The 8,596-nt window shown below is 33.7% G+C and overlaps 1 non-coding gene across 1 annotated transcript; it reads left to right on the top strand.

Annotated features, from left to right (window-relative positions):
- Positions 1-1,346: 1,346 nt before the first annotated feature.
- Positions 1,347-1,418, top strand: TRNAY-GUA (transfer RNA tyrosine (anticodon GUA)). Its single transcript has one exon. It is a non-coding gene; the product is annotated as a tRNA-Tyr (tRNA).
- The last annotated feature ends 7,178 nt before the right edge of the window (positions 1,419-8,596 follow it).

Raw genomic sequence — 8,596 nt, 5'->3', positions numbered from 1 at the left:
GAACGGGAATTCATTTCATAAACAGTCGTAATAGTACTTCCTTTTGTGTATATTTTGTACGAGATCACCCCTTCTTCCAGTCCATCCTTATACAGAGCGCAGCTAATATCTGCATTCCGCTCATGAGCTGTGAGCCGGCTCGGAGAGCGCAAACCTTGTGCAGGTCTGGTCTAAACGAACGTATCCTATATTTTCGCGTTTCATTTGTTTATCTTTGTTCACTGTTATGTGTGTACGATTTACATTTCTTTGTTTTTCATTGTTGTTAGGTTAGAATCGTACAAAATGCAAAATTAAAAGCGAAAATAATTATACCCCAATGTGAGTCTGAAATACTGATAGATTTGATTGCTAGAGTTATATTTTTGTTATATTAAAAAATGGAATATCCATCAAGGAAACGGATGAAGAATATTAATTTAGTAAGAATGTGTGTACAATCCAGGGCCCCAATTATACCAGGGAAGTAGGCAATATCCTAAGATCCATCCATAACCTCTCTGCACATAGAAAAAGAAATATTCGAGTTATATCGGAAATATCAGTTGCATATAATTGTAATGTAAACGATCGATTCATGGGAGAAATAGGATAGTTTGTAGGGTATTCCAAGTGGTCCATTTGTTGCAGTAGGAATGACACGATACATTTTGATAAATTTTCTGTGATCTAATTCCTTGTAAGAATTTCTTTCCACTAATAAAACTTCACGCTCGCCATTATCCGTATCCAAATACGATACTAATCATCTTTGAAATAATCAACTGTAGATCTGGGCGCTATTTTATTTTACTAGGCTTGCTAATCATTTATATTATTTTAATGTACCGAAGTACATATGATATTTCCATGCAGATATTCTGCGTCATCATACGATGAAAGAGTAATGGAACGGAGAAAAATCTCTCCGGCGCCGGGATTTGAACCCGGGTTTTCAGCTCTACGTGCTGATGCTTTATCCACTAAGCCACACCGGATACAACTCCGACGCCGGTCAGAATCGTCTCAGATTAAGCTCCAACTCTTGGGTTCCCTCTAGTGGCCGCCCTCTGCACTACGTCATAGATGTCTATGAACGCAGGACCGAAGTCCACACATGTGCTGAGGTGCACTCGATATGAGTGACTAGTTGGCCGGGATCCGACGGAATAAGCGCCGTCTTAAATCACGAAGTGATTTACGCATATCATATATATTATTTTAATGTACCGAAGTACATATGATATTTCCATGCAGATATTCTGCGTCATCATACGATGAAAGAGTAATGGAACGGAGAAAAATTCTCTCCGGCGCCGGGAGTTGGAGCTTAATCTGAGACGATTCTGACCGGCGTCGGAGTTGTATCCGGTGTGGCTTAGTGGATAAAGCATCAGCATGTAGAGCTGAAAACCCGGGTTCAAATCCCGGCGCCGGAGAGAATTTTTCTCCGTTCCATTACTCTTTCATCGTTGCTAATCATTGGTTATCTTCTTTAACCGCTCGAATAACCGAGATTGATGCACCGTAAAAATGCTCAACAATGGCTTTGGTGGTAATTTTAACCGTTGGTTACACTAACCGGCGTTTATGCACGTGACCATAGGCCTGCCAACAGAAATCGTAAGGAAAAAGTTCAGTGCTGCATGGACTCTTGTCACTTCTTTGTTCACGTTATTCAAAGTTAGAAGGCAAGAAACTGCTGCTCATGTATTACCACCTTTATCTCACTGGAATCGAGATTAAACACGTTTCAATTGATTCTCCTGTCACTAACACTTGCCGCAGGCCTTCCCAGAAAGCAATGGAAGAGCCAATTCTTGGAAGACAGTAGATGGAACCCAAGTCAACAGTTCAAGAGAAAGACAGCACATGAGAAAACTATTTCTCTTCTTTCTCTGTTACAGATGCATATGGGTTTATTTGCGAGCACGTACGTGTTTCTGTCGAAGTATGCAACTCTGTTTTTAATGCTGCAATTTTTTCTGTACTAAGGAAAAATAAAGACAAGCTTGCTTTTTATTATGACTGTTATTAAATATTTCTCGGTTGAATGCAGGCACGTTTAACATACATAATTTGGCGATTCTGTAGATAATGTTAAGCCATTGAATTACAAATCTGGGCTTATTAATCAAGGTTTTAAAATTGTTTTATTACGAGAGGCAATGGAATATTAGAAATTATTTCTGAATTTTTACTACAGTAGCGTGCAAATTAATCCGAACACGACATATTTTTACATTTTCTGTCATTGTTGGCCTCACAACTGCTCATACCGCTTTAATTGACATCTGTAGTACGTGTAATTCCATTGTTGAAGGTCTGTCGTTATTACTTTTTTTTATAATATGTGACATTTTACCTGTCGTTTTGTACTTATAAGCATTTCAGTTGTGTTGAAGACTTAATACTGCAATCCTGTGTACATTCTGTCGTCTTCACAAATGGATACAACTCCACGAAAACGGTCTAAAATTATAACATTAGCAGAGCAATCTTCTATGACACAGAGGCAAATTGCTGCAGAATGTCACATCGGTTTGGCTACTGTTAATTCGATCATAAAACGATACAGGGAGACTGGATCCATCACACCCCAGAAAAAAGGAAACTGTGGCCGGAAAAGGAAGACTTCACCTGCAGATGATCGTTTAATTGTCAGGAAAAGTAAATTAAATCCTAGACTAACTGCTGTCGACTTAACCTGTGAGTTAATGGCTACCACTGGGGCGAATATTCACGTCACAACAGTGCGGCGTAGGCTTTTGGAAGCTGGACGAAGGGCTTGTAAGCCTATTAAGAAGCAACTGCTAACCTCTGTTATGTGCAAAAAACGCTTAATGTGGGCAAAATTACATCAACACTGGACAGTGAATGACTGGAAGAATGTACTTTTTTCCGATGAGTCTCCTTTCGAGGTCCACGGCCACCGTGTTTCCTACGTACGGAAAGGATCCGAAAAAGTAACAGCAGCTCATCTCCAACAAGCACCCAAATACCCCCCTAAAGTAATGTTTTGGGATTTTTTACACATGAAGGGCCTGGAGCATTAATATCTATCAAGGGAATGATGAATTCTGACAAATATATTCACTTATTGGAAACCAGAATCGTACCCCAGCTGCAAAAATCATTTCCGGATGGCAGAGGTGTGTTCCAACAAGACCTGGCACCATACCATACGTCTCGAAAAACTACAGAATTCTTCAACAAGAAGAATATTCAGCTACTCCCCTGGCCAGGCAACTCACCCGACATCAACCCCATTGAGAACTTGTGGTCAATTTGCAAAAGAAGAATGCAAAAAATAGATTGTTCTACAAAGGAGAAGATGATTTCTGCCCTCATTGGTGTATGGTTCCACGATGAAGAAATGAAGAATATTTGTGGGAAATTAGTGGAATCCATGCCAAATCGTCTCAGAGCTGTTATTAGGAACAAGGGAGGCCACATAGATTACTGAGGTATGTCTTAGATCCTTTTTTTTATCCAGTTTGAGTGTTTTTGCATAAGTAATTACGTTGTTCGGATTAATTTGCACGCTACTGTATTACTTAATTTTGAATGCGGATTTCTTTCATCTTTGTGTGGAGCGTGGGTATAATAGTTCTTGTGGCAGATTGGTAATGACTTTGCGAATATTTCTTACTGATTCCAGACTCTCTTAATTGTTTTGGTATTTTTAGTTCCTCGTCTTCTGTGTTTGATAAATTCCTGTGTTACATGCCTTCTGCGCTTCTCTGTAGTCTAAGATCATACCTGCTTTATTATAGCCTAACACTGGTATGCATTTTAAAACCTTTCTTCTACTTGATAAAGAAGAATGACTGCGTTTAGTTAATTGGAGTGCTTTGAATCCGAAATTTGTATTCAGACTTTCTGTATCACGTAAGGTTTTTCTGAAAATGTTCTAACAACGGAAACAAAAAAGCCGAGATAGACGAATTTCATAATTTTTTAAAAATATTTTAACGCAATAATGTAACTGACCGTTTATGGTTAATTGAAGTTAGTGCCCTGAATACGGATCTGTACTGAGATTTTCTGTATCACGTCAAGGTTTTCCGTAATTTAAAAAAAATTCAAAATTTAAACGAAATTTTGAAAAAGTCAAACAAGGGTCATACTTTGTTTTTAAATATGTTAACGCTATCATCCAATTTGTGACGGTATGAAATTAATTCTTAAATCTTAATTTATTAATTAAAATAATTATCCACATAGAATGAGATCTTCCATATGTCTAGTTGTCACTTTTTCCGCCCCCAGTACAAGATCTGGGAGGCGATATGACACTATAGGAAACAAAAACTTTGTAACGCAAACAGTAGGCCTACTTTATTTCTGCATGCAACGAAATTTATACACTCACTGAAAAATGACAATTTAAATGACTCTCGCTCTACGGCTTTCCTCCTCCAAAGAATTAGTATTGCCATTCAACGAGGGAACGCTATAAGTGTTATGGGGGCTTTTCCACAATCTACAGAGGTGTGAAAATTATTAGAATAATCTTAATTTTAAAGGTTTTTTAATAGTTCCTTCACAAATATTAATTGAATTGATGAATATTGGTATTACTATACTGATGTAGGATATATTTACTACTAACAATGCCGGAAAGCATTGTTGTACACTGGTATTTTTCTTATTTTACAATTGTTATGGGAATTCAGAAATTATTATATTATGTTGGCGGAATTGGAAACATAAAAATCATCATCATCATCATCCTTCACGAATTAGGCCTCTGTAGACCTGTTTCGGCCCCATCTAGCAGTCTTCTTAACGGTCTTCCTGGTCGACGATGTCCTCTAGGTTTATATTGCATTATATGCACAAAACAGATGTATACGTTCATTTGAACCTTCACAACAATGTAAACGCAAAGAACAATTTGTTTAAAGCATTTCTTAATTAATTTTTGACGTTTCCAATTCCGCCAACATAATATAATAATTTCTGAATTCCCATAACAATTGTAAAATAAGAAAAATACCAATGTACAACAATGCTTTCCAGCATTGTTAGTAGTAAATATATCCTACATCAGTATAGTAATATTATATACCAATATTCATCAATTCAATGAATATTTGTGAAGGAACAATTAAAAAACCTTTAAAATTAAGATTATTCTAATAATTTTCACACCTCTGTAAATCGTTGGAAGAAATATTCTATTTCGTGTAGAATTGTTGAGAGTATTTCGCATCCTTTAGTTTTGTTGTAATTTCTAGTTTGTCCCTTACTCAATTGTTTAATTTAATTTCAAAATTCAATTAAAGTTTATTTTGTATTCGGAAAATGTAAACAAAGTAATAAAAAGTAAATAATTTTGGATATGGATGTATATTGTATGATTCAATATTGTTGCTATTTTGTGCTACTTGTATTATACTGAAGACATTGTACATGCACAAAATATTTGAATATGATATACCTGTTTACTTTTATTACTGTGTATTAAAAATGTACATATAGATCTATGTATGCTGACGTATTTTTTTAATATAGTATAATATATTATGTTCAATTTGAAATATATAAATTATTTGTAACTAGTAATAAAACAGAAAGACATAACTACAAATGCATTATGCAGCTTAGCAATACAGCTCTACGCGTGATCCCTAGATTTATTAGCTGCTTTAGGAATTCTGTTCTTTGACGATACCCTTCAACACGAAGTAACTTCAAACACCTCCTACAAACATTACAAGAAACTAAATTTAAGAGACATAAGGCCCATTCACAATGAAAATTAAACATAAACACAAAAGTTTGCGCCCAGGCTACCAAATGGGATCATTCACAATGATTCACATAAGCATTGACATAAACATAACCATAAGACGTTAACATGAAAATTTGCAAACTCCAAACTTTCATGCTTATGCTTACGTGATTTGCAAACAGAACACAATCGTGGAGCGCTGAAGTATACGACAGAATATGAGGAAATGGCGTCGTTGTTATGTTTCTATGGTTACCAAGTATGTTTGCTGTTATGTTTATGTTCCCATTGTGAATGGTATGACTTCTTGATTTTACTGTAACGTTTACATTCTTAAGTTAACGCTTACGTTATGTTTAATTTTCATTGTGAATTAGCCTTTATTATACCTAACAGCTGCAAGGAAATGTAATAAAAATAATTTTAGAAGTGAAGTATTTTTTTCTGATATTTCCTAGCAATATTAATGTTTAAAAAATTGTATTGTTTTATAACATTTTTGTAGTTCAATCATATATAAATTCTCAGCTTTAACATATAATAATAATAATAATAATAATAATAATAATAATAATAATAATAATAATAATAATAATAATAATAATTTAGAGCGATTCTTTTACTTTCTTGCCCGTTTTACCGCTCTTTTATTGATTCTTCTGTGCCTGATGGGATGAATCTTATTGCTAGTTTAAAATCAAAACGAAAGTTTTAAATAATTCTGTAGGCAGCAGGAAAATAACTGTTTGCTTTGGTGTCAACTAATATGTGAGTTTATTCTGTATAATTAAAAAAATAGGATATTGATTTAAAATAAAGGTCTACTAAATTTTTATTGCAATTATTATATCATGTGCATCATTATAGATGAATTTAGATACGGAACATTAACGAAATTCGCCGAAGAGTTAGGAAAAATCTTTGTGCATAGCAGACAGAAGAGCCATTTCTTCGACATGAGGATGCTGAAAGCTTGTCTCTCAGTGAATATTTTGAAATGAACTTCTTCAGCATCGCTGTACTTTCTCTCTCTCTCTCTCTTTTTTTTTTTTTTGCTTCTTCTTTAACGACACTGTATCAACTACTGTGTCATTTAGCATCAGTAGAATTGGTGATAGCGTGGTGGTATTTGGCGACATGAGACCGAGAATTCGCCATAGACCACCTGACATTCACTTTATGATTGAGGTAAACCTCGAAAGAAAAAAAGAGCTAGGTAATCAGCTCAAGCAGGAATCGAACCCACGCTCGAGCGCAACTTTGGATCAACAGGCAAACGCATTACCACCTGAGCTGCGCGATGGCTTTTTCTGTTGACTTCGAATAATGAAAAAATAAAAATAAAATGAAAAGAGTGTTTATTTCCTTTGGAATTACAGCATGAGGTTGTATGTTTTGACTTTGTGGATGTTTTGAAATCAGATAACATTTAGCGGCGGTGCACATTCTGCTTTGCTATCTGTTTATTATAAATTATGCAGAACTCTTCAGTGCCACAGGAGTTCTGTATATAGAGATGCTAACGAGTAGCATTCCTATATGAATTGCAGGGCAACTCCCTCCATTGAATCTCTGATTTGTGGTTATGTAAGTGTGTTCAAACGAGTAAACATTATTCACAGGTCTTTAAACGTAGACAGACGAGCAGAATGCGCTGTAATGCAATCCACTTTTACATAATTTTAAAATGTCAGTCAGACTAACATCACGTATGTTCTATTATGGCACATCAAAGGGAAATTATTGCAAGTCATATTTAATTTAAAAGTAACGTCTCTGTAAAAAAATTCGAGCAAGATATAGTACATTTTCTTACTCCCACGTTTATAAAATTTATGTAGATGAACAATATTGGTTATTTTTAACAATAACTACAACAAAAACAATAATAATAATAATAATAATAATAATAATAATAATAATAATAATAATAATAATAATAACAGTAATAATAATAATAATAACTTAATAATAATAGTTTTATTTTCCCTGGCAGAGTTAAGGCTATCAGGCGTTCTTTTCCACTCAACCAGGATCAAATGACAAAAAAAAAATATATATATATATACATACCGGTAAACAAGTATTAACTTAATAATAATAACAGTAGTAATAATAATAATAATAATAATAATAATAATAATAATAACAGTAATAATAATAATAATAATAATAATAATAATAATAATAAGTTAATAATAATAGTTTTATTTTCCCTGGCAGAGTTAAGGCCATCAGGCCTTCTCTTCCACTCAACCAGGATCAAATCACATACAGGAAAATACGTACCGGTATACAAGTATTAACTTAATAATAATAACAGTAGTAATAATAATAATAATAATTTATTTATTTATTTATTTATTTATTTATTTATTTAGAATATTAACGTGCAAAACAACAGCACAAGGCCAATTACAGTTTAGAACGATAAAGAACAAAACAAAACAACAAATGATGATGAGAATGAATGATGATAATAATAATAATAATAATAATAATAATAATAATAATAATAATAATAATAATAATAATAATAGTTTTGTTTTCCCTGGCAGAGTTAAGGCCATCAGGCCTTCTCTTCCACTCAGCCAGGATCAAATCACATACAGGAAAATACGTACCGGTATACAAGTATTAACTTAATAATAATAACAGTAATAATAATAATAATAATAATAATAATAATAAAATAAAAAAGAGAGATTGAATACATATACACAATCAGTATTAGCTTAAAATAATAATAATAAAAAATAAATATAATAAAATAAAAAGAGATTGAATACATAATATGAATATAATCTCACGACATCTATGTACGTACCGTTCCATATTTCATGGACAAATACGGTCTACAACAAATTGAAGAATAGG

The sequence above is a fragment of the Periplaneta americana genome, chromosome 4 (genome assembly GCF_040183065.1).
Source record: "Periplaneta americana isolate PAMFEO1 chromosome 4, P.americana_PAMFEO1_priV1, whole genome shotgun sequence".
In the NCBI taxonomy this organism is placed as follows: domain Eukaryota; kingdom Metazoa; phylum Arthropoda; class Insecta; order Blattodea; family Blattidae; genus Periplaneta; species Periplaneta americana.
The sequence above is the reverse complement of the archived record's forward strand: the minus strand, read 5'-3'. Positions and strand labels throughout refer to the sequence as shown.